Consider the following 14936-nt stretch of genomic DNA (forward strand, 5'->3'; position numbering starts at 1 on the left):
TTTAGACATGAAAATGTTACAAAGGTGCATGTGCATGTATATATATATACATATATATGTGTGTATACACATACATAAATACTTATCTCCTATAAAGCGAAACAAAATATTTAGAAGGCACAATACACACATCTTTGTATTTCAAAAATGAGATACCTAAAAATGCCCATCCTTACCACCTCCTCCTCCCATGGTGCCAGGCTCTCCCAGCTCAAACAGATTTAACAATGCTCTGCGCTAGGGCTCCTGCCAGCTGGTTTTGAGGACAGAAAACATCTCTTGTCCTCTTAAAGATCAAAACTGCTTTCCAGAGTTGTTGTATGGCAAGCTTTAAAACCATTTTTCTGTGACTTATCCTAAAACTGCCTTTTTTTAAAAAATAATTTTCAGTATTGTTGTAAATACTTTCTCTGATTAGCAAAGCTACATTTATTTATTGCCTTTCACTTAAACCTCAAGTGACCTTGATTGATACTAATCCAAATGAGACCTCCTCCCCCAAAATAATAATATTGCATGGCATTTCTAAATTAAAGTAGGATGGTTTTTTATTCTGCAGCTTTCTTCCAAGGAGACAAGAAAAAATGGCTGCAGGATAGGAAAGATGGGGTGGGAGAGGAAGAGCCCGTAACACTTGCAACATGTGCACATCAAGTTCCCTATGCGACGGGACTTTCAACAACTAGAGATGAATTTTCAGTAAACCTGGGAAGCTTCATTTTTTACAGAAAAAACTCAATCCTTCAAATTTATGTAATTTCTTCTTGATGCCAAGCAACAGCCAGCCACCTCTACTGAGCTGTGTTCTGATGGCTCAGGTTAAGAAAGACATGAAATCACTGCAAAATTCCAGATGCGCTATGCCAGGCAAAGAAATAGCTGCACCCTATTAAGGCTATGCTTGCCATGCTGTTTTCAAACATAGAATTAAAAATATCAAGTATTGTTAATCTATTTAACAGGCTGGCTGAGCATCAGATTCAAGTGTCAAGATACATCTTGCACAGAGTAAACATCTTTGGTTGCAACTAATAGTAATATGGGTTTTAATTAAAACACAGTTGTCCAAGAGCAACAGTTTGGTATCTGCTACAAAGAATGCTACTTTTAGCACTGTACTGCTTTCAAGTTTGGGGTTGGTTTGGTTTTGGGGGTTTTTTTTACTATTAAAAACAAAGCATTTGTTATGAACTGACAATATCCTTATTATGCAAATCGAAACTTTTAACTCTGAATGCTACCAAAGACTTTAAAGCACGAACAAGCACTAAGTATATTCTGAGAAACCTACAGAAGTAAAGAGCTATTTTACAGAAAGTTTCAGATATTACTAATATCCTTACCTAATTGTAGGCTTCTAAAGAGATCTACTGTTAGAGCTTCACATTACAGTGGATAGAAAAAAAACTACACAACAAATAAAATTACGAAAAATTTGCTCATGCCATTCATAAATATTATCTATCCTATCCCTTGCAGAAAATAAACTGTTACTTCTAGCAAAACAGGGGGAGGGTAGTTCAGCTTGAAATCATAAAAAAGGTATTAAAGGTTTTTGCTTGTTTGTTTTTACCCCTGCTTTAAATTTTGCTCTCATCTGTTGAGCAGAATCCTGTTTCCTTGCCTTAGGTAACACAAAGAACACGCAGAGTTTGACAGTTCTCACACGACTTCTCTCTGTACCTTAAACTATTTGTCTCTGAGCACATGTATTTCACCATCTTTAATTTCTCTGCTTTAGTCCCTAACAACAACAGTCCTTCCAGAAGATGAATAAATATTCACAAAGAACACTTTGATTCTTACTTGCAGACAAAGAGCTGCAGCTGCTCAGGCTGTAAGGCCCTATTGGAAGTAGGTTATTTACAAAAATGAGGTTTAACAACCACAAGTGTCAAATAACTTGTCTGGTTTCACTGGGTACAGTACCACTGTATGTCTAACAAAGGATGCTGATTTGGGGTCATATAATAGAAGATGAACAGCAACTGTACCACTGAACAAGATCAAATTAAAACATTGACCTCCTGTGCTAAGCAAACCCACCCCAGCTTATCTCCCATGCAGCTGCCCAAGGAGAAGAGAGGTCAGACTGGGATCCAGCTGACTGCATCCATACCACTGCTGAAGCTCGAGTGATACAAGAAGACAGCAGATGATGTTTTTCATAATCCTTTGAGACAGTTCCTATTCTTTATTTAAACATTTCTTTAGCCTGATGCTATTTTATCATTTGGTTTTAAATTTAAAATAGCTCTGGCCTAAGAGAAAATTCCTCCAAAACCACAGCTCACTGGACAGCCAAACCCTAACTCTGTTCAACATGATTCTTCTATTGCTTATGAACATCACCAGAAGAGATGCTACAAGCAAATTACGAGTATTTATACTGTAAATACCAATTTGAATTGTGTAAACAGATGATACAAATCAGTCCTCCTCTTACAAACAGATGTTGTTGGCTTACATAACATATAGCTGCTTCTAAATACCACTAATGTCTTACCTCTAATTTCACATTCAGTTTTACTCCTTGGACCTGAAAATCCCTTTCTTGGTGTCTCTGCAGCCTTTCTCACCGTAGTTTTCATCATGATCAAACTGTTCTCCTAGAAGTGTCCTCACAGGTGTGTAACAAGAGATGAACCCCACTTATCATAGCATGGGTTATTACATGGTGGACTTTTCCTGTAAGACTGTATACCCTGTAAAAATCACTCTCTTCTAACACAACATGGGCAAGAGAGTAATTCCACCAGGACTTAATGATTCCCCTTGTAGAGAATTGTATTATATTAGCCAAAAATACTTTAAATGTTTCACCAAAGGTGAAGAAAAACTTTGCTTTCATCAGAGAGCCTCCAATCCAATCTTGAGACATGAGACATGTTTCCTTGCTATGCCACCCAAATGCATTTGACTAGTACTAACCCCTATAACTGGCTTGCACCATAAATCCTTAGCGTTAATACAGCTGCTTCAACACATAGCTCGGTTTGCAGGTGACAGTCTGGGTCATCAAATAGATAAGCTTTTATCTTCTTGAGCCACTAAACAGTGAAAGAGCTCTTCTGCAAGTTCAAGACGAAATGTTCAAACTTATTTGAAACAGCTCGTGCAAACCAGTGTGGAGGACCGCACACATGTAGCAGGATTGGGAGCAATATTACTCCTACACAACTCGTCTCCCATGAAAACATGGTTCCTCTGTGCATCCTTAACAGCTCAAAAATTTGCCATGCAAAAATGGAAATCTCCACTAATCCTCTGGATCAAAAAGAAGCTTAAAGCTTTAGGGATTTGGCTATCCTAGGAACGATGTTCTTACAGAATTGTATACATGTTAGACTCCTTTGCTTATGACTTCTTTAATGTGGCATTTAAAAAAAACCCCAGTACGTTAGATTTATCCCTTAAAATGGCAATATACTGCATTTGAAGTCTGATGGTTTTATATAAATTATATAATTAGGACTTGGGCAAAAAGATAAAGAAAAAATTGTAGCTTTTTTCATTGTATAAGTGCAGATATAATTTTTAAGAAAAAGCTGGGTTTCTGCCAAGAAAAAAGCTTGTAGTAGAAATTCTTCAGGGTGAAAAGTATCACATCCTGTTCATCTTGCAAAATTCCAACTATTCTTGAAGGTGAGCAAATACTTGGGGAGCATCAGTTAAAGGTGTCAACGCTATTGCAATTGAAACAGTAAACCATAATAAAAATAAATTTTAGCAGACTAGGTAAAATGCATTTTAACATAGCATCTTAAAATATGATACCTACCAGGCATCACAGCAGCACAGTTTATTCATTGTGCTTTATAAATAATCTCTCATGAGCCAAGAAGTATGAGATTACATAGTCAACAATTACCATGAAAATAATGACCAAATTGGTTATCATTGCTGACATGTATGAGGCATAACCTTTTAATGCAATAAGAAAGCACTTTTACTGGAAATAACAATAATTTCAGTGATGATATAGTAAGCTGTGACTCGGCAAAGATTACTGGTCTGCCCTATATAGAGATATATCTGCATATAAGGTACACAAGACTTTTTCAGCGCATTATCCATTTTTCAAAATAATTTGTATTTTAGGAAAAAAAAAAGAAACCAAAACAAAACAAAACAGAAAAAACTACCCCCTCCTTTGCAAAACAGCCGTAATTTCAACTGCAGAGCCAGAGGCACTCAAGTTGTGAAAAGTAAACATGTAACAGGAAGGCAGACTAGAGAATATAAGCTCTAGAATATAACAATAATAAATTGAAACTGCAAATTAAACATCCTCTCAAATTCCCAAAGCTACCTCAAAAGCTGAGGTATGAGCCCATTCAGGATCTGCAATGGCAGCATTTGGATTTTAAATACAAGCAAGAAGTGTTTGTTGCGAGCAGTAACAGGGTTTGGTGAACAAAAGGAGAGGGAGGCTAATACTACTAACTTTCTAACTTAAAAACAAAACAAAACAAAAAAACAAAAAAAACCCAAAACCAACATTTGGAGGTTCAATATTCCTGATCCCAAATGCTCAGAGAAACACAACCCTCAGGTTCACTTGAAAAGGCATTCCTTGAAGCACCAGAGGTTATAAAATTCAGAGAACAGGATAGTAATACAGCATATTAACATATTTAATAACTTCTTAAATATTTATTTGGCAAAGGAAAAGTAAGAAATACACAGAATCACGTTCAATTTCCTCAAACTTCTGAAATAAGAGAAAAAAGTAGAAGTATTGGCTAGACTACATCAATACCCATTACTGTACTTTTATTCATCCGATCAAGGATTACTTGTTTTCTGCCTTTTCCAAAACTTTACTATGACAGTGAATCCATATTAAAAAAAAAAAAAATTAAAAAAAATCGAATACTTACAAACACTTTTCAACATCCCTGCTCAACATGACATCCTATAGAGCTTCCTTTCCAACAGAAGTGTTTTAACTCTTACAAGTCAACCAACACACTCACTGAAGTGGCACTCCCTCAGGAAAACATTCAAATGAGCTCATCTATTAAATTAAAAAAAATATATATCTGCCTGCAGTTGTTTAACAAGCACTTGAGTTTCAATGGGGCATCCTTCAGTACTTAGAGGGAGCATGTTCCCATACTGTTCTTACTAAAGAAATACCACTCCTCTGGAATTAAGGTTAACCATTTTTGATGTACAAAAACAGTGTATGAATATATTTACGACACTACTCTTCATTAATGACAATATTGCATTTATACGTAGTCTACAAGCATAGAATTCACTGAAGGAAAATGACTGCAGGCTGCAAAAACATGTTTAAAATTGGATGCTATTATAATTCAGCAACATTAAAACCCAAGCAAGGAGAAAACCCCACCAATCTTAACTCTATGATCTGCCTGTTACGAACCTAAAAACCACACAAGTCTCCTACTGCAGGGTACTCCTGTTAAAAAGGATGGTCTGGAACAGAAGAAGGTTTATGCATCCTTGTCAAGATTCACAAGGGCATCCTGGCTCTTCTCTGTTTTACTCCAGATACACAAGACAGTTTTGGCCAAGACCTTTTTCAAGACTGTGAGGATGCCTTCCCTGGAGAGAGGTGGGGAGACCTCTTGTTAGATGCCTAACCTCTTCCTCATCCCCTTGCACATGTATTTTAAACCAATGAGTTCAGTTTCATGAGCTGTGACTCCAGATGTAGACTCACAGAGATGTGCATCCAGGTTGTGATGACACATATATCAGCCTGCACTGGGAAATTCTACTACCAGGCTAGTCAGGAACATGGATTTATGCTCCGAGCATCCTGTCCCTTCTATAACTTCTATGAACAAGAATAGTTGACTTGAACTACCTGTACTGTACAGCTGGAACCGGGATTATCAAACACACATTGTAGCAGTGTCAAGGAGTAATGGATCAGGAAAACTGTGCCCGAGGCTGTGACAGAGCAAGGCAGCAAAGGACAGGGAAAACACATCCAGCAATAGAGAGATCTGCTCTTCCATGGGTCAGGAAGAGAAAGGCAGTGCAATTTTCACAGAGCACCATCTGAACACAACTGGAGGGGGAAAAAAAAAAAAAAAAGTGTTGTTTTCAATCAGAGGCGTAAAAAGTCAATAAAGCCAATTATCATTGCTTTTGTAGGCTTCCAGTCCCAAAAAGCAAATAAAATCTTCACCTTTCATGTGCATGCGTTTTTTTTATAAGTGAGGAAAGGAAGATGTTTCCTTTATTAAAAAAAAAAAAAAAAAAAAAACAGAAACAACCCACACAAACAGGAAAAAAAAACTCAAACCAAAAAATACCATTGTTCTTACCATCAGCCTTTACTTTCAGTTGGTCATGAAAACCAGCATCCTGCATAATTCAAATGCACTGGCAATATTTCATTTCAATACTAGAGACAGCGCTGTCAGGCAGGTCAAAGTAATCTGAAATTAAGCAAGCTCCTTCACAAGCCTCTATGCAGATGTGCAGGACAACATGCTACATTTCACAGTACTCAGTCCCAGAAGGGCCGGCATTCATAGAAGTATTAAGAAAGCGATTGAGAACTGTGCACAGCTGTTCAGCCTTTTAATGCTGTGAAGGCTGCATTCACAAATGTCTGCAGAAACAAGATCTCTAGTGTTTGTTTAATTCTTGTACTTGAAGAGTTTCAAATGACAGCCAAAAAAAAAAAAAAAAAAAAAAGACTCATAATGTGAACCAAGAATTTGTTGGGGAATAATTCAAATGTGAAACTGTTAATTAAATATGCAAACTACTTCCAGAAGCAGCAACAGACAGACAAAAACCCAAATGCTGTGTCTATTGTAAACAAGTGAAAACGCAAAGAATAAATATATCTACCTTTCAAACTGGGATTTGACTTTCTAATCCCTTGTCTACAGATTTCAGATTCGCCTCTTCCTTAAACACATGTTCTGCGAAGGATGTCCCTGCAAGATTAAGACAAGAAGTAAATATTTCAGCATTTAGAAAAGAGGAAAGCTGTTTGTTGTTCAAGTTTTCTTGAAGTCCTCAGAACACAGAAAACAGCTTCTGCTCCTGTTTAGTATAAAGGATTTACCAGTATGTAAGTGAACAGTGCTTCTTGTTACCAAACAGGCAGCAGGGAGCTGTGACAAGCTCAAAACAATTCTAAGCAGAGTGCACAGGGTTTCGGATAAGACAGGTGAAAGGAGGAGTTGATCAGTTTAAAGCAGTTTGTGTAGGAGAGGAGAGAGAGAGCTGCATGAAATTTCATTATTACTTAAATATCTGTAGGATGTAGGAGTAGCAGTGAAAGAATCCTACTGTGCTGGACACTTGGTAAACATGGAGCAAGAGCAGTCTCCTCCAAAATGCCTACCACTAAAGTATTAAAACAAGATAAATAGTAGCACAAAGTCAAACAGAAGACAACTTGCAATTCTTATTCAAGCTAATTTGACTTCTGTTGAACCCACCAGAAAATTCAAAAAAGGTTTAATGTTAAATACTATGACTACTATTGTCCAGTCCTTGTAAAATGCTGCTCGTTTCAGGCTGGTTTTCAGAAGATGGAGGACACCACAATTCCCATTTTACATATGGGCAGACAACATAATTGCAGCAGGTTCCAGATTAAAATAGAACAGCCTTCAGCCCCTCAAAAAATGAATCATCCTCAGCTTGAAAGATGGTTTTATAAAAGCAGATCCAGTCAGTTGAGGTCTACGCAGCAAGTCTGTACCATCAGCAAAATGCACCATGCTCACAGAGAAGATGGGTGCATGGGACACTGTCAGGCTCCTGACAAGTAGTTCTATGAGGAAAAGGGGATAAACCTTTTGTGGCAAGTTTTATGGGGAAAAGGGAGATGCAGAAAGATCTGGATGAATCTTATATATACAAACTGACAAGGAGAGACACGCTGTGATTGACGCTGTATGTAATAAACACAACTGGTAAAGAGTCTAGACAGGCTTTCAGTGCATAAATTATATGAAAAATGCTGGAGGGGACTCCCAGCAACCTATAATTTTAAGATTCTACCTGAAATTTAAAAGAAAGACAGTGATACCCTCCCTGGCTGCTTCCCCAAACAGATTCTGCTGATTTGCCTAACCAGACAAATCAGATAAACCCTGTGGCTTATTAATGCCTTGCAAGTTTATTCTCAATAGGTAAATTGAGAAAAACTATGCGTTTGAGGGGGTTTTGCCCCTTAAGAAAAAATGGGCAAGGGAGGAGAGCGTCTCTTTCCCCACGTAATGTGTTCATCCTTCTTCATTCTCACAGCGACCTATAAAGCTGAGTTGTGCCCAGCACCGTCACTGTCCTGGCCAGCGCACACTGGATGTCTGGTTTTTTCCCCTGAGAACAACATGAAAATAGTTTCCCACTGCGTTGTTCCCAAGCATTTTTGCCTATACTATTAAAACACAAAGTTAACTGCTCCTGCCACAACCCTTCTCCTCTGTAAACACTTCACACAAAGCACATCTGAATCCATCAATTCGAGTCTGTCCAATTTCAGAAACATTTCAGAAGCACACCACAGTATGAATGCAGCTCACCCTGAACACAGGGAGGAGAACTGCAGAGGGATGACTAGAATCATATCAAGAAAATTCAAACTGTAAGAACAAGAGATGCTTCCTCTCAAATCATTCCTCTTGGGTGTGAAGATAAATCATGAGGTTTTTCACTTGACACAAAGCCATCCGATGTAACTCGCCCATCTCACAAGCTACCTCTTTGTGCCTGCACGTCTGTGACGCTCCAGCCATGGAAAGAAGTGGGAATTAAATACTTCCCTGCACAGGCTGGTCTTTGGGTGATTCACACCAAAAATTTGCCTTTTTGCCCCCCTTCTTTCCTTTCTCCCCTTCATAAGAAAAAACTTGGACAACAAAGGGGTTAGCAGACCCATCTAGAAATGTCAGAATTGCATCAGGAGGTTCCCTGATGGAGAAATACTGGCATGACAGTGAGTTTTCAACAATGGGAAACAGCAAACCTGAATCCCACTAAGAAAAGTTAGTATTTAAAGTAACATAATACTTTACATCTCCCCATCAGTACTGATTTTCTTCTCAGTCAAAGCAGTTAAAACACACACACTTCAACCACAACCAGCTTGCAGGCTCAGAGTTACATGCTTGTCAACAGGTTCTGGTGAAAGATGACCAAAACCACCAGCAAAGGCTTCTGGACCAGCAGCAAAATGGCCAGTTTGCTATGATTACTTTCACGGAGTCCATTCACCATGGTGGGCCAAAAGCAGCATTGTGTGTTTATTTTATTAACAAGTTTGTTTGTCTTAGTATATCTGACATCGCCATCATTCAACATCAGATGCTATTCTCCAGCTCTGGTCTCCTCCCCTCCTTCAGGCTTCCAGTAAAATTAGACCTTGAATTAAGCTTCCAGTAAAATAATTACAGTTGGCAGGTATTTTTCAACAGTGATTTGGAAGCCAAGAAACCAAAGCAAAGCAAAACAAAACAAAATCGAATCAAGCATTACTCAACTTTCCTCAGAAACATATTGTTCTGTAGATCATGTACTTTCACTGGTGGATAGTTTTGCTCTACCACTATTTCACACGCTTCATGAACTTCAAAAAAGCACTGACTGGACAACTTACTAAATTTTCCTAAGATAAAACAGGGAAAAAAGTATCTTACAGAATCACAGAATCATAAAATGGTTTGACCTGGAAGAGACCTTAAAGATCATCCAGTTCCAGCCTCCCTGCCATAGGCAGGGACACCTTCCACTACACCAAGTTGCTCAAAGCCCCATCCAACCTGGCCCTTAACACTTTCAGGGATAGGGCATCTTAAGTCCTTCAAAACAACAACAAAATGACAATAAAGAGAAAAAAACCTGCTCAAAAACAGTGGATGCCTTTTGTGGGGAAAACAATGCAAACAAAAAGGAAAGCAAAAAATTAACAACCTAATCGTTTCCCAAAGCACATCTTCCACTGGCCACCGTGGGAAGAGGTCTGGCTTGGAAGGCATTCTTCATATGCACAATTTGAGGAGAAAAGACACCCTATCTCAGGACTCCTGACCAAGACACAGGCACCTGGGGCTGGACAGGAAAGTGTGGAATTTACCTCCAACCTACTCAATCTTCTCCACAGCTGACAATAAGGATATGGCACAAGTCATTACTCACAGTTTCTGCACAAAGTAGAATATACTTACTTAATTTCAAGTAATGTAAATTCTCAGTGAGGCAACCCAAATGATCTTCTCCATTTTTACTGGCAGGTATTTTGTTCAAGAAAGAGCTCCCTTGTAATCATTTGGTAACCATTAAATCATGTTGATCTTCATGTAAAAATAGCTTTCTCTTGCTAAAAACAGAACTTTTTTTCAAACCCAGAGGATACACTGTTCCTAACAAATAATTTCATAGCTTCCCATACATTTACCATAATTCCCAATGGTTCATTTCTTTTTGTTAGAAAGTGTTTCTTTTTTAGGACATACTGTATTATTTTGATATATGTCAAATTGCAGTGGAGTACCACACTTCATCCTAATTTCTACCATGCTGCTTCTTAAAAAAAAAAAAAAAAAAAGCCCTGCCCATTCACTGAGCAGATCTTTAGGAAATCTGCATGGGGCCAGATCAACATCAAAAGACAGAAGGGACATATGTTGAGTGGTTTACTTCCAAGTCTTTTATCTAAATACCGTTCTTTCTTGCATATTATCCTTGGGTTTTACTCCATCAGAGCTCTGAAAGCTTAGAGACACAAGTGCCCACACCCCATACTTTGGCTCCTCCTTGTTTGGGTACCAGCTCACAAAACTACCATGCTCACAGTGAACATGCCTAGAAGCAGGACCCCTGGATGACATTTCTCTTAGGAAAGAATTGCCATAACAGGTTCTTCTCACCAGACACGGGTGAGACGGTTTGGGTTTTTTTCCAGTTGAAATGTGAATTCAGAAAACAGCAAAAAAATTATGTGGTAGCCCTGTCTCAGTTTCCTCAAATCTCTGACAAACAGACATTGTCCTCAGCATTCACAAGATGCCCCCCTCCTCCTCTCCAAACCTTCACGTTGGACTCATTAACTATGGTGCTTTTGATTTTTCGGTAGACTCATTTGAAGACAAAGAGCCAAGGGACACAGCTCATTCGCACCAGGTGGAAGAGTCAGAAGTGTATTTGTGTGGATCTCTCAGCACCTACAAGAAAGGAGCACACGCAACATCTGATGTGGCAAGAGAGTCCCCCCCAGACCCTTGGGACAGGCTTTGCAGCTCTGGAAAGGCAGTAAAGCAGTAAAAGGCTTTCACATCCCATGTTACATTTTGCCATGTAATACAGCTGTATTTTTCTAGCAATTCCATGGGGGACTATTACAGGGGGAAAAAAAATACATTAAAAAAATCACTCCAATTTGCACAATATCTGGGGAATGATAAAAGGAAAAAAATAGGGTTGAAGGAAAAAAGCAGCAGCTTCCACATGCAGAAGCACAACACACAGGAGCCAGAGTCCTTCACTCAATTTCTAAGAAGCCTCCATCACCATCGTCACTTTATTTTGCATGCGGATGATATAGGCTAACAAGCCCTATAGATAACTTAGTCCATATATATAGGCATTTGCTAAAACACTACTGCCAGTATCCAGTCAATACAATGGGCACTGTTTCTACTTTATTGCATTAAAAAATTGTAGAAAGAGGTCACAGAAAAAATTGGCATGAGAGAGAACTCCATTATCAGAAGTATTTTAAGTCGGTTCACCTCCAGTTTATTTTTCACCAGAAGCAAACGTCAGAAAGCCGTTTCCTTCTGGCATTGCTAATTCAGCACTCACTTTATTCCCACACTTTATCGTTCCCCTTTCCTGTTTTTGTATTCATTGCTGCCTTCGAAAGAGGATGAGTAGGGGCAGGAGGAAGATTGAGACAGGAGCCCTTGGCTTTCTGAACGGGTGCCTCAGGAAGCGAAGCATTTAACAAACACACTGAAATGCTGACCTTTAATTTTCAGGTCAGTTAGCCAAAGATGTGGTGTACATAAAGGAAAAAGTGACATCCTAACAACCCCCAAGGTTTTAAAAACAACAATCCTGTCTGTCCAGAAAATCATTCCTATTGCTTCTTCCTTTGTCCATAGCTACTACTTCTTTCTCATCCCACACTCTTAAAAATATAGTATGTTTAACAAAAAGTGAGCAATATTTGACTGCAAACATCTTTTGCCAGCATAACCCTCAAATTGCCTAAGGGCTTAAGATACTCAGATGCTTTAACTAATAATTGAACAGGACACTGTATTTCGTAGGTGGCTTCAAGACCTTTGTCAAAGGTTTTTTTTCCCCATATATACATAGTGAAATGGATGGATCATTCTGGAGATGAGTCACTACTGAAACAACAGAATAAACTCCCATGAAACGCTGTGGGGTTTGTGTTTAACATTCTCCATCTCCTTTTTTGGAGTATTTGGCAAGTCTCTGACAAACGCTCCTCCCACAGAAATCAACTGGCGATTTTATTTGTCAGTGAAACAAATCTAGTATTGCTTATTCATTTCAATCTCCACTTATCTTATTCTGCTTCAAGTTTGCTCCCTCCCAAAGCTGACAAAGGAGAAAGAAAAGCCACCAAGAGCAGGGCAACTGCTGATACCAAAAACACAACCAAGATGGGTTTCCAAAGCTCCAGACCACAGGAGATGTCCAAGCAGATTTGCTGCTGTAGCTGCTTCTGAGCATCACCCCAAAGTGCTTGAATGCATACAACACTTCAATGTTTAGATTGGCTTTCACTTCTAAAGGGTTAGGCAGCAACATCTTTCAACTAAAGGCCAATTAACACATTTAAAAGGGGGCAACGTTTAGAGTAAGCAAGTCTTTGGTGCACAAGGCAAGGCAAAGCAAAAGGAGCCAGCAGAAACCAAACGTAAGTCCAGCACTTAGTGTTGTCATGCTCTATCTGCTTTATACCCGCCTGCTTCTCCAAAAGTCTTTACATACTCATATACACTTCCTTAAGAACAGACACCACAATAATCACTGTGATCCAATTCAATCTGCACATATATCACTAATTAAGTCAGAATACGCAAAAGGTACCAAACCTGAAATCACAGGTAGTGTCTCTGTCACCAACCTTAATTTCAGGGACATCAGTGGACTCCGGGTACTTATCTGGGCTGCTGGCCTGTGCTGCAGTCTGCCCTGCTGTATCTTCCATATGCACTGCTACTTATTTAAAAGCTATGATAAACATTATTATTAATGTTACAAATACACCTTCAGTTATCACATCTATATTATGCTATAGACACTTGCTTTTGATAGAGTTACTTTACATAAGCACGTGCAGTTACATTATTACTGATCTCACATCTGTACAGAGTATATAATTTCTTTTGCGTCAGCCGATACCATGACTAAGTAGCATTAAGAGTGAAATGGGTATCGCAGCAATCAATGTTTTGTGCAATTCAGCTTACCCACAGGATTCTGCACAGTCCCGTGGTAATGGGTGAGCGGCAGAAATGGGTGGGAGCTGTAGATGGGCATCTACAGCCACAGACTCACATCTAAGTGGTGCACAGCAGATGGCCATCCACTGCTGACTTTGATATCCAGTCAAACACCATTTCATATCACTACCAAGTGATACGTAGTTGTTTCTGTAATGAAAAAGTGTGTGTATACACACACACAGAAATAATCAGTGCTTCCCATTCACTTAAAACAGCATTCACATAAGGAGAACTTTTATTACAGATATTTTCTTAAGACACTTGCATTTGTCTTTTGTATTTTCACTTGCATTCACATCAAATGAATAAAAATACATTCTACTTGGCTTACAAAACATTCACTTATAAAAAAGCTCATGTGAACTTGTTTGAAAGACAAAAACACAGAAAAGAAACAGCAGAGCTCTAATCATGCACTAGACTCACACTTGCTCAACCACATACCCAGCACAAAGGCATGACTGAATCCACAAATCCTACGTATATTTTTGTCATATAAACTGAAAGCAAACCTCTGTCAGGTCTAGTGGCAATTAAAACTGAGGAGGGGACTTTGAAGGATAGCATGCAGCCACAGGCTGCAGTACTCACACTCATCTTAAAGAACAGAGGCATTTCAGGTGGCTGGACATTAACAAACCCTTTATGCTTAATGAGCTGCTGGCTAATCACTTCTGTAATTATATGCTGTCTTCAGCTAAGGGAATCTGATGGAGAACAGAATACATTGTTAAATTACTATAAAAGTTAAATCTGGATTAAAACAAGTATCCTGATTGGCTATGCATAAGGTGAGGAGGCAGGAAACATGAAAAATATGCTTGCAGACTTCGGGGGAGAAAAGTGCAATCTTAAAAAAAGCGACCAACTTTAAAAGTAAGTTCATTTTTCTACTGGCTTAAAAGAGACTAAAAATAAAGGGGTTTTAGTAAAACAAATCATTAAGTGTATAAACATGAAAATGAGTTTTCCTATTAAACAGCATTCATACATCAATCACCCAGTAACAACATGCAAGGAGCAAGTGCACTGACATAATGCTCGAAATTCACTATTTCAATTACACAGTCCCTTAACAGATGATAATCATCTCTTGGAGACTGCAAAAATATCAGACTTCTTTTAGCACCCATCTGAGAGGAAGACAAGAAAACACAGTAAAAGAAAGACAGGCAACTCCCCCTTGCAACCCAACAGAACAGGTGCTCCTGTTTATGAACAAGGGAAACACTTTGCAATCATGCTGAACTCTTACTCATTTGTCCCTATGTACTGTGTAGAGGTGGTTTGCATTTTTATAACATTTCGCACAGAGGAAACCAAAGGACAAGTAGCACAGCACATACAAAAGAAGGTCCACCTTTATCGCCCTCTGCTTTTATATGCGTGGCAGAAGAAGGTCTTTTTCTAATTTTGACATCAAGCTTTCATTTTACTCCTCTG

At 38.7% G+C, this 14936-nt stretch overlaps 1 protein-coding gene across 3 annotated transcripts in view; it reads right to left on the reverse strand.

Annotated features, from left to right (window-relative positions):
* Positions 1–14936, reverse strand: part of C8H1orf21 (chromosome 8 C1orf21 homolog) — a 119999-nt gene that overhangs the window by 89830 nt on the left and 15233 nt on the right. For 2 of the 3 annotated variants that reach the window (XM_030496435.1, XM_030496437.1), the window contains exon 2: positions 6844–6932. The exons of the other annotated variant lie outside the window; for it this stretch is intronic. The gene's annotated coding sequence lies outside the window, so the exon portion shown is untranslated. The remainder of the gene's footprint in view (positions 1–6843; positions 6933–14936) is intronic. 3 annotated transcript variants of the gene reach the window in all.

The sequence above is a fragment of the Strigops habroptila genome, chromosome 8, assembly GCF_004027225.2.
Source record: "Strigops habroptila isolate Jane chromosome 8, bStrHab1.2.pri, whole genome shotgun sequence".
Taxonomy (NCBI): domain Eukaryota; kingdom Metazoa; phylum Chordata; class Aves; order Psittaciformes; family Psittacidae; genus Strigops; species Strigops habroptila.